This window comes from Rhipicephalus sanguineus, chromosome 3, assembly GCF_013339695.2.
Source record: "Rhipicephalus sanguineus isolate Rsan-2018 chromosome 3, BIME_Rsan_1.4, whole genome shotgun sequence".
In the NCBI taxonomy this organism is placed as follows: domain Eukaryota; kingdom Metazoa; phylum Arthropoda; class Arachnida; order Ixodida; family Ixodidae; genus Rhipicephalus; species Rhipicephalus sanguineus.
In genome coordinates this window covers 38,748,910-38,766,145 of record NC_051178.1, presented here as the reverse complement: position 1 = coordinate 38,766,145, position 17,236 = coordinate 38,748,910, and positions in this window count along the sequence as shown.

Genomic DNA, 17,236 nt, shown 5'->3' with positions numbered 1-17,236 from the left:
CCTTTTAGCAGGTCGGTGGTAAAAAAAAAAGCTCTCGTGCACATGCGCATTGTGGCTAGGTGTACAACTTCGGGACTGTCGTTATAGGCAACGTTGGTTATAGGTTACGCGACGAGGGTTTAGTTGTGTACGGTCCTATTCCACTACACAGAAATATTTGTCATGTCACGCCTGACATTTCGGTACTTAAATTGTCCCCTTAAAAGAACAGAAAATGAAATGACCCGGAAATCGCAAAACTGAGCTGCCTTGCGCAATTTTAACTTATGGCGAAATTTATGCAAAAACACCCGTGTATTTAGAATAAGGTACGCGTTAAAGAGCCCTGATGGTCAAAATCATCCAAACGGCGTGCTTTACATTTATGTCGTAGTAATTTCAAGCGAAGCCACATCTTTTTTTCTTTACATTATATTGAGCGTTTGTGTTGCGTTGTTATAGATTGACGGAAGGCAGCGGACATTATTCGCATGAAAAACGTACTTTGGTCCCGTGAAATAACCGGGCCTTTTTTCCAGTACTCTCGTGCAAGTAATCAATCGAAGAAAGTTCCGTGCTGTACAGTTGCCTTTGTGTACCGTTACTGGAACAAAAACAAGCGTGTGCGTGTTAAACGTCCCCGTAGCGCTAAAGTGCTGTCAGCCGGGTAGCTTTCCTCAGTAAACCTATCAACTGTCCTACATTTCATGAAGAACTGAATAGAAATTGCGGATGAATATTGAGCACGCAGTGCACAAAGTGCTATTTGAACTCATCGTGCAGGAATACGGGCTTTCTTTTTGTTGGGGGGTATCCGAGGTGAACAAGAAGTAATATTCAGTCGCGCTACAGAAGTGCGTATAGTAGGTGGAACACAAGCAAAACATGTGCAAATAAAACAACAAGAAAACGTCATCCATTGCGAAAACGCCGGCTGTTGCCGAAGGCGGGCAACCGATTCGTTGGCAGAATGCGCTACTCTCACAAGTAATAGTAACGTTCGGCGCGCTTCGTGCATTAATTCGGGAATGAAGAGCGCACCTATTACCAGAAAGCAGCAGTCAACGCATTTTGTTTGCCGAAATCGGGTCAAATCGCTCACAACGAAGCGCCCTTGTGTGCGTTTCTATACGCGCCGACAACCGCCCATCCACACTAGCGCGGCGACGGTGCTGCCACCTGTAGCCCGATCTCGCGGCGAATATCTTGACAACTTCAGCTACCGCAAGGCTTAAATCATTATTATGGGCGTTAGTCCTCGGTACGGAGATGTGTCACTAGGCGTTGGCGTGCGTGCGTCCACGTCAAGCGGTGCTATATCTGCCAAACAGCAATAGATATTATACAAGCGCCTTTTATCTTTCACATTTTCCTCTCACAGTGCTCTTGTATGGATGGATGTATGCTATGAGCGTCCCTTTTATAATGGGGCGATGACACGTGTGCCACTATGGTCGAAAAACAAACAGCAATAGATATTATACAAGCTCTCATATGTCAATGCACTCTAAACAATCAACCACGTTTAACTTTCGTGTTATGCCGATTCCTATGACGTAGGGATCAGCCATATTTTTACACGTACAAGCCTAAAAATTAGGCAAAATACATGCGCCTTTCGCATTGCAACAGACTCATAATACACAACTAAACGAATGAAGATTGACTGTAGACCTAAAGTGATGAAGGTGAACCTTCACTAATTGCTACCTCACGCACAGGTGCCTCGTTCAAAAGTGTGTTCTACCAAGAAGCTCAATCGAACATGGTGGCGACCCATATGGTGTGCCGTGTCCCGGGCACTTGCATCCAGCAGTACGATGAAACCTGTTTTTTGCCTTCTTGTTTTTGATGATGCCCCATCAACCGAATATTTGCGATTAATTCATTATTCAAAAGATTGGAGAGCTATATTTCACCTCCACAAAGCACCACAAAATAAAGAAAAATCAACTCCAGTGCTTGTCATATGGGTGCCGCAGTGCTACAGTCGACATACCGAGGGGGGGCGAGCCCCTCCCAGAAATTTGGAGAGGGGGACGGGCCCCCCCGGCCCCCCTGACTTTAAGCCCTGCATATAGGCCGTATATATACGGCATCAGGTGACTGACCAGGAACACCACCTGTATGCATAATGGAAGCCCGTGTGTTCTTAACTATTCCAGAGCATGTCCCCAACTCCTTCTTATGGGGTGCCTGATTTACGGCCGAAACCTTATTTTATAACACCTAGCATAATTTTGGACTATGATACTATGCACACATATGCACGCATTATAACTTTGGTGGTAGAATAAGCATAAAAAACAGAAACTTGGCTGGCATTAAAGAGGACAACGTGTGCTTGGCAGCCATAAATGACAACATTTTTAAACTCAGCTTCAATATAATCTGGTCACCGTATCCTGCACATTACGTGAGCTGACCAGCCGTGTAGCTCTTTCCAAAATGAAGATCAGGGGACCTCGGCCGACGGTGTCGTGGTTGCACAGGGCCTCGGAAACCGTACTCAGCTACATGAAGGCGACCGAACTTCACGAGCGTCTGTGATCTGCCAACTCGAGTTCGTGTTGTGTGTGTTCTCACTAACTGGTCATTTCTTGTTTTATTTCTCTTGTTTTTCCTCTCTATCTTGCTTATTATTTCCCCTTCCCCGCACCCCACGACCAGGGTGGCCAACCAAGCCAAAGCTTGGTTAACTGTCCTGCCTTTCTCCTTCGTTTCTCCCTCTCTCTCTTCTGCCAGCCTCACTAATGATTGTGTCCGGCTGCGCTATTGATGCCGCCGGCTGTTATATTATAACGCGCGCTACATTATATACCTTAGTATTCGATCAATACATGCAGGAAGAAACTCATTCGGTTCAATAACTTCCACTGATTCTGACCTCGATCGGCTCCCAGACTCTGTCCGATCGATGCCGCTAGATTACAACAGAAAGAAGCGTTATGATGCGCAGAGGTCGATAGTAAGGAGCAAAAAAAATTGCCTACGCTGCAAACATCACATCTAGTAGCGGTATTCCTGTGCGGGGTAGTAAAGGCATCGCAGGGTTGTAGACAGAGAGGAACAGGATGAAATATAATGCCACAGATAAGCAGAAGCAACCGATAAAATGATATGAGAGCCGCGAAGAGTCCACGAGAAAGGAAGAAGTGCTAAAGAAGGAAGGCCTAAAGGTCGCATCCGCAAGCCAGATTCTATTGTGCTTGATAGCGATTATCACTTTTGTTTCGACTTTTTTATGCCTTCCAATTATTGTTTGTCGTCGTAAGAAGGGCTCGGATGATGTGCAGTGCCGCAGTTGTTTCTCCATCTGCGTTGTCCTTTTAGGTGCGGTGATGCCGAGCCGCGAACCATGCTTGGCGGACGAAAGAATAAAGCACAACGCACTGAATGGCCGCTCCTTCTTACTCTTTTTTTTTTTTTGCCGGCCACTACCTTATCGGCAGCCCTTGAATCGCAAACAGCATCGTCTAAAGCTCCAAGAACGCACGTACTCCTTTCCAGCATTCAGCGCAGCACTCCACTCGTCGGCTTGGCGCACACCATGGGTCATTGTTTTTTCTGTCGGTGGTGCGGTGTCATGCTCCTTCCTACGAGTATTTTATCTGGCGGGGTACCCCAGTGCGAGCACAACATTCCACACGCTAAAAAGAGCTGTAACTACTTCGGCACGGGGCCACTTCCATGAGTAAGGATGGCTGAATATCGAGATGCAGGTGTGCTACATGCATTAGCATCAGTCGTTGCCCAGAGGTACATGGTTATCGGAAAATGGTTCCAAAATCACAGAGATGGCGCTTTGCGACAGTATTAACCACGAGAAGTTGGGATAGCGCCGCCTGGCGGTAGGCCCGGCTGACGTCACGGCACGGACTCTTTGACGCCCGCCGTGGCGCGCCTACATAACGTGCGCTCACTTCGTAAGCTGTTCTGCTGTTTGCGGCCGCTTTTCGCCTGTCTCAAACATTTGATGAATGATGAAAACAGCATCGATAATGCTCGCAGTGAAACAATATTGCTCGCAGCACAATCGCCAACGGTGCCCACGCTCTATCGCACACACATTGATCAGGTTCCTTGTTGCGTCGCGCTGCTAACCTCGAGGATGGGGTCGATTCTCTGCCACAGCAGCCGCATTCCGACGGGGGAGAACAGCAGGGACATGCATCTGCTTACGTGCAGCAGCACGCTAAGGAATGGCAGGCGGTCAGAATTATTCCAGAGTGTGCCTCGTAATCAAGTCGTGGTTTTGACACGTACGACACCATATTTACATTATTACGATGCGCTGTTCACGGGCGATTTATTTCAGAGATATGACGGTTTCGCCTCCACAGGTGTTATTTGCATCGGACGCATGCGCGTATCTGAGGACAGTGTTTTTGCCGGTGTACCAAGCCCCGTGTACAGTTGCAAGAACACAGGCAGTATTGAGGCTCGCAAAATATCGCGAAAGCGCTTGTCCTAGAATACCGCTGCAGCTGCGCTTGTTTTTCTTGTGTACTCGCTGACTAATCACATTGTTTAGTTTCACGTTTTTGTCGAAATAATTTTGGGGCTTCATTTCACTGCCAAAAACAAGTTGATGTTAATTGCGGACACTCCTTATTGCTGTAAGGTTCTGTCTTCGTGCCCCATCGTCAACGGCGCACTATTACACTCGTAAGTATCAATTTAGATAGTCAGCTCGTAAATGAATTTTCCTTGCATTTGAATGCCCCTGACCATCATCAACCTGTGTGTGGACATGACGCGCGAGACCAGTCATTGACTCATTGAGGTGAAGGACGTTTATTTTTACAAGAGCCACATCGCCGAGAACGCCAGCGAAATAGTTCGGGACGCTCATTTCGGCTTTCAGGTGTTTGTTTTGGAAGCGATTGCTATCAACAGCGCTCCCACGTGAATTTCACATCACCGCTTGTGGCACGGTGGTTGAACGGACCACCAGTCGATGCAAATCGGAGTACGCGGCCAGATAATCCCAGACGATGTGGAGAAGAAATCAATGTTTCCTAAACCGTTTTGTGTGGCAGCATTATTTTGTTTAATGTTGCGGATATATTAAGTGATTATTTATGATAGACAGATTTATCTGAAGTCTCCTGTAGCAGAACGCGCAACTATGTTAAAGAACCTAGATAATCTGCCGCGGCCGACATAACTTGTACGACAAACCGCAGTAGTTACTGAATTGACAACGTCCTAATTTTCTTTGTAATTCTTCGGGATCCATGTTCATATCGTGCAGTGTACGCCAAGTTGTAATGAAGTTAGAACTATTAGCGTAAATGCTTCTTTAGAACCGATTTCCTGGAGCATATACGCGGTGAAAACAGCCAATTTCTTGCTTCTTGCAACAAATATCTTCCGTTCGGACGGCCGTTTGCACATTATAGGCTATATTATTCAAACTTTGCGCAGCTTACTGAAATTTTGCTAGCAGTGAAAACATCCACCTTCTACTGTGCGAGATTTGTATCACAAGAAAGTAACCTCCACCGTTTTGAGAAAGGGCGGCTGCTTGGCGGGCGCAGAAAAAGGCGATCATCGGCCGCGGAGCCAAAGAGTCCTTGCCGTGACGTCACATCGCTGCGACTGCCGCGCCGCCAGTCTTCGTTATCGGGGCTAATACAGGTCCAGAGCTTGCAGCAAAAAAAAAAAAAAACCTGCAGTGCACAATGGCTAAACCAACTAAGGAATTCGGACAATCTGTACGACAGCGGGCAATCAATACTGCGAAAAGCCGTTTGCGAATATATTCATTCATAGTAACCGGTTCTTGTGTCTGGGTTCACATTAGTGTTGCCCTGTAGTACGAAGTGCCTGCGTATGTCGGAGAAATATCAAGTAAAGCAAAAAAAAAGACCTACCATGAAAAACAAAGTTGCGTTCACCGTAAAACGCAGATTTAAGATATCTACGTCTACTGGTTTTATTAGCGAAACCACTTAATTCAGGTAGGCAAGGCACTTACAATATATAAAAATTAAGCTTCGTGATTCATAGGCAACCGCAGATATAAGGGGATACTCATGGCACACATGCATTCAGGCTAGCAATCGTGCGTACGTGTGAGCGTGCGTGTGTGTTTTCGATCACACCAAGATAATGGTGATGGCGCTAGTGTGGCAATCAGTGTATACATACGATGGTTTAGCCTTCAAAGGTGACGGCAACGACTGGCAACGACGATGGCTACGCGATTACGAGGACACGTAGACACACAAACACACACATGAAGAAAAAGGAATTCTGCACAATTTATCCTAAGTGAAATGCAGGTAGTAATGCAGTCTGCATTGAATGAATGTGATGACGTACTGCGCTGTCACATCACCCCACTGCTTGGATCCGACATATACAATATTTTGGTGGATGTTGAAGGTACATGTAATGAATATTGCCGTGGGAGCTTCATTTCTTCTTATTTTCACGTAACCGACCACTTACACGTTTAGCCCTGCCATGCGCGCGCTGCGCCGGAATGTCGAACATTCACTTTATTTTAGATTGTTCTGATAAGCATAAACGCGCAACGAGAACAGTCGAGTTTGTTCTGTAGCTAACGAGGCCACCAGCGATAAACCTGGAATCTTCTATGACACATGTCTAAATTCCGACGTGCCTTACCTCTGATCAGATTACTGATGACCGACAGCTGTGCTCGAGGCTATCGTTGCACTGTGTGTATCACTTTCTCTCTGAGCAAAGTTAACCTAATAAAATGTTGAATCCTTGCCTGCAGTAGTTCCGCTTGCTTCGCCGTCACAACTACGTGACAGTACATACAAACACATTTCAGTACACAGACCAATATGCGCGGAATAGACATTTATGGAAGGAAAGACCGGCTTTCGAACACATCCTGCGGGTCTGCCTTCGGTTGACTCCACAAGGCTGCAAAATAGTTACTGAGGAGCAGCGAGAGGCCGTACTGCTTAGCTCAGATCCGCTGCCTGAAGATGCCGCCAGAGCCCAAGGGCTGCTGGTCACCATGAAGGCGGGGACTGCGTACCCAATCCGCTGGTCCTTCCAGCGTAGCTGTCACACACACACACACACACACACACACACACACACACACACACACACACACACACCACACACACACACCACACACACACACACACACACACACACACACACACACACACACACACGCACGCACGCACGCACGCAGACACACACATACACACACGCGCACACACACACACATACACACACACACACACACACACACACACACACACCTGCTCGTCGGGTTCATCACTGTGGATAGCACAGCAATAATTCCTGTTCGTATATTCCGCAGCAATATTCTTCAACTTTGGTTCTCCGTATAGATCGTCACTACTTGGTCTATGAACGCTTTATCTACTATGACCACACTTTACTTGTTTATTGACACTCAGCTAGGCTAAGTTTCAGAAATTAAAGAAGAGTATTCGTGGCAGTTTATGTTTCTTTTTTTCGCGATAGCATCGTTGTTTTATTGTAAGAAGTATTTCAGGTTGCTAGCTTATTGCACTGACATAGATTGAATGGTCTTCGCAACATTTACTTCGGGAAGAGTATATCGATAATAATGATTGGGTTTTAACTTCTCAAAACCATGATTTGATTATGAGAGACGCCGCAGTGGAGGGTTCCGGAAATTTTGACCACCTGGCTTTCTTTAACGCGCACTTAAATCTAAATACTGGGGCCTCTAGCACTTTCGCTTCCATCGAAAATGCAGCCGCCTCGGTTGGGATTTGATCCCGCGTCCTCCGGGTCAGTATGCGGAAATCGTACGCACACAGAGAGATTAATACCTCATTCATTGCCGCTAAGTAGACCGATTTTGGGGCTCATATATGAACATATTGCGAAGAAATAGGAGCTACGTGGCTGAACGAATGTGCTACGCAAAAGAAGAGGACGAGCCTCACTTTGGCATTATATTGCAGATTATCAACCTTATCCTCGTACTGACAACACAACGAGTGACCAGATTCTCTGCACTCGGAACAGCATAAGTAAATCGCACTGGGCCGAAACGACAACATAGCGTTGAATTGGAATAACGTAAGACTCCGCCAGGACACTCTGCCAGTAATCCGAGCTATAACGCCGAAAAGTGCGTTTTCTTTTTCTATACTTGCCGGAGAAAGGCAATGCCGACGCGTGTACTCGGGAATGCGCGAATGGGCGCATAGACATCATGTGTGGCTGTGCTATTCCAGTCGGCTTATTTCAGTCTTCGTCTATAGAAAGACCGCCATACGCAAAAGTCCATGTGAACAGGCCTACTTGTTATCGACTCCAGAGCATGCGGCTCGATGATAGACCAACTAAACGGCGCCTTCTAGCTTCTCCGTCGCCCTTCAGTTGAAACACGTGAGCTTGGTTTCTTCTTTGTAGTTCATTATCTATCTTGATAAGTTATGCACACAGGAACATCAGGTTGTTTAGGCTTAGCGGATGTGAAGTGAGAAGCGGCACTTCATATATTGCTCTTCTCTAGGCCATCGCAACATGTTCTCTTTTTGCAGCTAGCTCACGTCACTGGAAATGAGTGGAGTCTTGGGGCAGTGAAGTCTGTGGATTCGATCTTTTTTGGCATGAATACCCAAAGTTTATGTGCCTGTGATTAAGTGCGGACAAATAATCACTACAGGAAGGGACGGTAAAACCGATAGCCGGCTATTAGACGATTGCAATACCTGCTTCTTTAACCGGGTGTGAATAGCCAGCTGATTAAGTCAGCGAACGAATGAGTGAGCGACCCCGTTACGCTTAATTTGCTGAATTAATCAATATATGGGAGCGAAGATTGTGTCTGCCTGAAGAGTAGAAGAGAATGCTAACGTAAGTGAGTAAGTGCAGTGGAGTGAGCACTTCTGTCGGTCTATTGGAATTCAAACCTTGCATGACTGCAAGGGCCAAAGAAACTACATGAACAGGAAACCATGCCACACTTTAAATATAAACATTTCCCTCATTCGTTTTCTTGGCCATTGAACAGCCGTCTACGCTGTACTGTTCAACATTGTGAACGGTTGCAATAGTATGAAAGAAACCTGCACTCTGCATACAAATATGGCAGAGTAGTTTGGCAATCTTACACAACGTTATTGAAAAGCCAGTACGATACATGCACCTATAATATTGTTTACTGCAGTTACGAAACCCATTCATACTTTTCTTAGGAGTCTGAAAGAGTAAACTAACCTCGCCACCAAATGTTATCCTAAGTTAATGCACCTGACGAAGCCAATTATGGTCGCGTTAAAGGAACACACAAACGCATACACACACACAAACACACACACACACACGCACGCACGCACGCACACACACACACACACACACACACACACACACACACGAATATATAAATATATGTAAGGACCAATTCAATATATAAGCTGATTATTCCTGCTTGCTTAGGAATAATGTATTTTTCCCTAACCAGAAACCCATGCGCATATTCATCTTCATCAATACTGACGTATTGTTGAGTAAAGGGCCTCCACGGGATGAAATAATGGAGTGCAGGAGAGAGGAGTCAGGAAAGGCGAGAACAACAAGCACATTTCCCGTAATAAACTATTTTTAGACAAATGTATTTTTGCAAGAGCTGCCTTTCTTTTATTGATATATCAACTATATGTACACTGTCGGATGGTTTTTGCCGTTGGCGTCGCCGTCAATTCCCATATATATATATATATATATATATATATCAAAAGCAAGGTGTTTGACGTACAAGTGAAAATGAGCTTTATTTGACGTTACGGCCGTGGGCCCGGCCGACGAAGGCCGGGCCCACGGCCGAGACGTCATATAAAGCTTCTTTTCATTGTAGCGTGTACACCTATACGTTCGTTTCGTGCGTCCTTCGTGTTTCAGCAGCGGGCTTTAAATGTCGAGCTGTGAACGTTGTTAGCTCGCGATCGTCCTGTGACTTCCTTTAGCGCGTTGTTTGTGCTTGAGCAACGCCCTGCACCTTTCGAGCTAGTTGCCTTTCTTCGCGTGACATACTAATTTTTTGCCCTCGCATTCATTGCTTCGCTCTTGCGGTGAATGTGTTACTTTATTTTGCTACGAATGGGTGGCTGGAAATTTTACCATTGATAACATTTTCCTACCGTATAATATAATATATTCTATGGTGTCCGGTGGCAGAACCATGATACGGATACGCGAAGAAACGCAGACGAGAACTGTAGATAAGCGTATTAACGGGAGCGTACTGGGACACTTCACCCAAATGCAGCGGCACGAAACAGTCCCCAAATTGTCATCGTCTTCTTCAACGTATTTGTGTTTTGATGGCTGTCCATAGCTGTCCAATGTCGTGGGTTACGGGTGTGAGTTGGCGGATGAGGCGGTAGGGCCCTGTGTATCTAGAAAGAAGTTCCTCCGAACATCCCACGTCATGAGAACGTGACGACAGGAGCACAAGCGCCGCAGGCTAGAGCTGAGAGCCGCGGTGGCGGGCATCGTAGTAATATTGCTGTGTGTAACAGTATGGGGAGCTGGGCGAGTTGGTTTGAGGACATTCTTGGAAACATTTGTGTTTTTTCTTTTATTTTGTTTCCTTATCTTTTGCTTGTTTGCTTGTTTGATTCTTTTTACGCACATGCGCTCTTGCGCTACCCTGGGTTATATATTTCGTGTACTCCCTTCAATAAACTTAGTTGTGAGTTGGCGCCCGTTTGTCTTCTCGCCTTTCGTTTTCTTCTTTTATGTGCGCGCCGAAATGTTTCCAAGAATTGCTGTGTGTCTTGTGAAGCAGTGAGCCGAGTACGGGAAAGCTGGCGCGCATGATCTGGAAGCGCTGTGGCATCGAGTGCATACTCGGTAGTTGGGCTGGCAGCCTAGAGAAGAGCACTATCGAGGGGCAGGTTGGGTTCGCGACCATGCATAGATAAAACGACAAACATCCGGTCGTGGCGTGTCGAGAAGAATTGTTGGCGAACGTGACATAAGATAGAGCAATGCCCGAGTCATGGTGATCATTGGACACGTGCATGGACAACATATCTGTGAGGGTTCTGTTGAAACGCTCCGTCATACAGTTCAATTGAAAATGGAACGAAGTGGTCCGTTTTTGTTGAGTGGCGGAGTAATGCAGAATGTCTGCGATAACTGTAGAGAGAAAGTTACGGCCACCGTCAGTGAGCAGCTGTCTTGGAGCACCATGGGGTAAGATAGTCATGCAAGAGGAAATCCGCGACGTCAGTGGCGCATCTGGTGGGGAGAAGCCGTGTTATGACATATCGGGTGGCGCAATCAGTTGCGACGTCTACCAATTTGTTCGCAGTAGATGACGTAGAAAAGGGCCCGAGAAGATCAAGTCCAACACTAAAGGACAGCTCAACGGGAACGTCGATTGGTTGGATATAACCAGCAGGGAGAATGTGGGGCGTTTAGCGACGTTGACAGGAATCACAGGCAGAAACGTAGCGCCCGATTGAACGGAGGAGACCGGGCCAGTAGATATAACGGCAGATGCGATCGCACGTGCGCGATACATGTAGGTGCCTTACAGTAGGAGCGTCATGCAGTTCAAAAAGGACCGTTCGACGTAATTGTCTTGGCATAACTAGAGTAGTTCCGGCCCGTCTGGTGGAAAGTTACGATGGTTTAGGGCATCCTGGAGGACGAATTGGCGCACAGAAGCGTCATTGGAGGATGTCTGCAGATGGTTGATGAGAGTTCGTAGTGAAAGGTCCCCTTGCTGCTCGTCTGCAATGTTGTCGACAGGAGATATAGAAAATGTGCAGTTGGGCGCGTCGTGGGTGGTGTCATCCGGCTCGTGTAGCTGATAACAAGACAAGCAACCAGCGGCCATGTGCAGGCGGCCAGACTTATACATAACGGAATAAGTATATTCTTGAAAGCGTAACATCCAGCGACCAAGTACTCCTGCAGCGTCCTTCAGTGAGGACAGCCAGCAGAGTGCGTGATGGCCCGCCACTGCTGAAAGCGGTCAGCCATATAAGCATGGGCGAAATTTCGAAACTGCCCAAATTAGGATCATACACTAACGCTAAGTGATATAGTAGTTGCGATCCGAAATTGTGAGTAACCTGCTGGCGTAGCCGATGACACGATCAGTACTGTGTTGTCGTTGTGCTAGTACTGCTCCCATGCCGTGTTCACTGACGTCGGTACGAACTCCGGTTGGCGCAGAAGGATCAAATTGGGCCAGAACCGGTGGTGTTGTGAGCAGCCGGATTAAATGAGCGAACGCAGAAGCTTAGCGCGGATTTTGCCCGAGTCCGGCCGTACTCCATTGGCATCAACGAGGTGACCAAGCATTGTAATCTGACGAAGGGCAAAGTGGCACTTCAATGCTTTATGTTGCAAGCCGGCTCAGCGAAAAACCTGCAGGATGGTAGATAGGCATTCGACATGGGTAGCAGAAGTTGGGGAGAAGACTGCAACATCGTCCAAGTAGCACAGACATGTGGACCATTTGAATCCTTGAAGAGAGTCCATCATGTGTTCAAATGTGGGCGGCGCGTTACAAAGTCTGAATGGCATGACCTTGTATTAATAGAGAACATCAGGTCTGATATAGGCGGTTTTCTCGCGGTCTACAGCGTCCACAGAGATTTGCCAATAGCTAGATCGTAGTTCAAAAGACGAAAAGTAGCGAGCACCATGGACGCAGTCAATGGCGTCTTCAATACGATGCAATGCGCATACGTGCGAAGCTTCGTGACGAAGAGAGGCACCCGGCACGTTCGCGAAAATGATGCGCGAAGGAACGCAGACAAGATGCTGTATAGAAGTGTATTAACGGTAGAATACTCGGGCACATCACCCTCAGGTAGCGGCACAAAACAGCTTCCTAATCGTCGTCGTCTTTTTCAGCGTATTTGTCTTTGATGGCTGTCCATAGCAATATTATCATAACGAACACCCTAGTGGAGGGCTCCAGAAATTTCTACAGCTGGTTCTCCAGCGAGCACCTAACAGCACATGGGCCTCTAGCATTTACCTTCATCGAAATGTGAGTGCATCGGCCGGGATCAAAACCCCCCTCTTTCAGGCCACCATAACCACTGTGCAGCAGCGGACGCGTACCAGACGTGTGTTGAATGTGCTAACATGCACCGAAGAAAAGAAAATATATAGAAATTAAAACCAAGAAGGACATAGAAAAAGCATTGGCCTTGGCAGTGCCAGTTATTGAAGCGCTGAAATGGTGAATGCATGATCGCTGAATATAGCAAACATGGTCCAGCATGCCAGAACTGCTGCCGTAGATTGTGTCCGCTTTTGCTTGGCTTATTTCGACTCATACTGATGCGTTGATGACTGTCTCCTGTGTGTCAGAGATATCAACAGGAGTCCAAGACGACATTTTGATTGTGTCTTTGTTTCTTACTCTGGCGCTGGTGTGGTTTCTAGTTATTGAGTTTTCAGTATGAACTCGCCTAGTTGTCGGCAAGTCTGTTGTGGTGCCTACTTAACGCATAATTGTCTGAGACACTTCCTTGTGAAATTCACTGCTGTATTAGCTTTAAAGTTTATTATGTTCGTCATGTTGTCTGTAATAGAATAAAAAAACCACTGGAACTTCAACCACTCCTGCCTGCATAAAGAGAATGCAGCTCCACAGGCCGCACGCCAGTATCGCGCTCAGCAAACGAGCCGGTTTTCATTAAGCGTAGCCTCTCATATATGTAACGACGCGCCTCCAGGTCTTGGGAAGTACAGGGAAGGGATGTGCTTTAGAGACTGTTGCCACTGTAGCCATTGTCATGTACGCAAACATCATGTACGCAAGTATCAAGAGAGAGAGACCGAGAAAAGGCTGCCTTTATAACACCAGACGGCCTGTTCGAGTTCAAGGTAATGCCCTTTGGCCTTTGCTCGGCACCTGCGACTTTCCAACGTGGTAGGGATACAGTGCTGGCTGGCTTGAAGTGGCAGACGTGCCTCATGTAATTGGATGACGTCGTTCTATTTTCCTAAAACTTCGACGAGCACTTGCGGCACCTTCACGCTGTACTTCAAGCAGTCAAAACCTCTGGACTCAACCTAGAGCCAGAAAAGCGCCGCTTCGCGTGCGAGGAGCTCTTGTTCTTGGGGCACGTGATTAGCAAGTCTGGAGTTCAACCCGACCAACCGAAAACAGCTGCCATCGCTGACTTCCCGCCGCCCACCGAAAAGAAGGCCGCACGCCGATTTCTCGGCTTGTGCGCCTATTACAGACGTTTCGTCGAGGGATTTTCACGGATCACCGAGCAGCTAACTCACCTCACAAAAACCGACGCGGAATTCAAGTGGGATACGGCAAAAGTCTAAGCATTTCAAGAACTCAAACGACGCCTGCGGACGTCGCCGATACTTGCGTACTTCGACGAAAGCGCCGACACGGAAATCCACACCGACGCAAGCAACAAAGGGCTCGCAGCCGTTCTAGTGCACAGGACTCACGGCCTAGAAAGGGTTATCAGCTATGCTAGTCGGTCGCTCTCTAAGGCGGAAACCAACTGTTCCATCGTAAGGTCTCACCCAGCGCGCGCTCCGATCCACGAATGAGACGAGTCCAGTGCAAGCATAAGGAGACATTTATTGATCGTAGAATCGGGCTTTTATAGCCACGAGGGGAGAGGGGGAAGTGAGCACTGCTTGTGCCCACGTGCGACTAGCTTTGTCGTGATAAGCGGCGATAGCAGCCAGATAAGTTCCGTTGCTACATTTCTCTTCTCTTAAGATTGTAGTGGTGGTTTCCGCTGACGCTTTGAACGACGTAGCGGTACTTCGCCAGCAGGGGCGTAGCCAAGGGAGGGGTTGGGGGGGTTTCAAACCCCGCCCCCGAAATGTTTCAGTTTTGCTTGCGTATATATACACGCACACATACAAACACACGCACGAACATATATAATGTATGGTTGAACCCCCCCCCCCCCCCCCCCGAAAAAAATTTCTGGCTACGCCCCTGTTCGCCAGCGTCTGCAGGTGGGGTGTCTTGCGTCGGCCCCTGGACAGGTGGTCGTACTGGGGACACTACCTGCTTCGTTGATGGTTCTGTCTCTTCCTTGTTTTCGGGAACAGGTACACACTGCACCGGGCTTGACTGGGCCGAGCGCACCTGATCAACGTGCCGCCGTACGGGTCCCTCAGGTGTATGAATGGTGACCATTCGAGCGCCGGATACGGATCTTCCCGGAGTCCACTTATCTCCCTGCCCGTAATTACGGACATGAACGGCGACGTCCGCTGGCACCGTCCACTCGTCCGTTTTTGTGGATCCTGCATGAATGGGGGGGGGGGGATTATGCGTCTAAGCGGAAACGGATCCGGTAGCCTAAGAGAAGTTCAGAAGGGCATTTTCCAGAACTGAGAGGAGTCCGTCTGTAACTAAAAGAAGACGATCCAGGTTATCCCCTAAGCTGTCATTGCCCATCTTTCAGAGGCCGTCTTATATGGTGCGAACAGCCCTTTCCGCTAACCCGTTGGATTGCGGGTGGTACACAGGCGTGCGCACGTGCGTTATATTATCCCGCTTAGTGAATGTCGCGAACTCCTCGCTGGTGAATTGTGTGCCATTATCTGTTACGATTGTACGGGGAATACCGAATCGACAGAATATTTTCCTCAAGCAGCTCACAGTAGCAGAGGTGCTTGCTCTCTTCATGGGAACAGCCTCTATCCACTTGCTGTGGGCGTCTACAAGCACGACGATCATTGTACCCGCGACCGGCCCAGCAAATTCAGCGTGTACACTTTCCCAGCTCTCCTCTGTCTTAGGCCAGTTCCTTGCTGGTGCGGCTGCCGGCATAGGCAGGTTTTGAATGCATCTTTTACAGGAAGCGGATAGCCGTTCGATATCGAGACCCGGCCACCAAAAAGAGGACCTGGCGACTGCCTTCATGGCAGAGCAACCCTGATGCGTTTCATGCAAGTGTTCCAACACTCGTGCGCGCAGTTTTTCTGGAATCACAACTCTCCGACCCAAGTACAATAAATCATGTGCTACGGACAGCTCCAATCTCCGGTCAGAAAATGCTTTCATGTCCGCTTCCACAGCCTTACTTGCTGGCCAGCCCTGCAGTACATATCTTACGACTTTTGATAAGATGTGCTCGATTGCCGTTTGTCGTTTTAACTCCGTCAGTGAAGTAGTCCCGTCTGAGGTTTCCAACGCTAGGATATAATCAGCAGGCTCACTTCCGGCCTCCGACTCGTTCGTCTCTTGGGACAAGCGGCTCAGGGCATCTGAATTGTATTGTAGCTTTAGCGGAATCCTCCGAGATACAACGCCCACCGCTGGATACGAGCAGCAGCCAGTGGTGGTGTAAACCTGTCAGACTTCAGGAGGCCCAGGAGCGGTTGGTGGTCGGTGACCAAGGTGAAGTCGTGGCCTGCAAGATAGTCCCGAAATTTAGATACACCAAACACGAAAGCAAGGGCCTCTCGCTCCAGCTGCGAATAATTTCGCTCGGCTTTGGTTAGCGTTCGGGAACGAAACCCGATGGGTCTGTTGACACTCCCATCAGTGTGAAACAATACGGCTCAAATACCATGCGGTGACGCATCACATTCTAGTTTCAGTGGTTTCTTAGGATCGAAGTGTACGAGCACTCCTGCCTCCCGCAGACGGCGCTTTGCCGTTAGAAACGCTGCTTTCTGCACGTTTTCCCACTTACAAGGCGAGTGTTTCTCGAGCAACTGGTACAGTGGTGCAAGCAGAGACGACATGTTAGGTAGAAACTTGGAATAGTATGTGAGCATGCCTAAAAACGAACGCAATTCGCCGACATCCCGTGGTTCTGCAGCCTCTAAGATTGCTTCCACATTTTTTTTCCATCGGGTGAAGACCTTCTTGATCTATTTTGTGCCCTAGATACGTGACAGACTGTTCACGGAACTTGCATTTGTCAAGCCGCAATATTACTCCACGCTCTCTGAATCGTTGCAGCACGAGCCGTAAATCCTGGGCACCTTCACCTTTTTCCGATACCAAAACGTCATCCAGATAAGCCTGAACACATGATAAGCCCTGAAAAACAGTCTCAATTTTCCGCTGGAAGATAGCTGGTGCCGAAGCAATACCAAACGGGAATCTGTTGTACGTAAATAACCCGCGGTGCGTGTTGATAACGCAAAGCTTCCGCGAGTCTTCATCCAAGAGAATTTGATTATACGCATCGCGTAAGTCGAGGATGCTGAAATACTTGCCTCCGTTCAGGCTAGCGAACATATCATCGATCAGAGGCAAGGGGTCTTGCTCCAACTC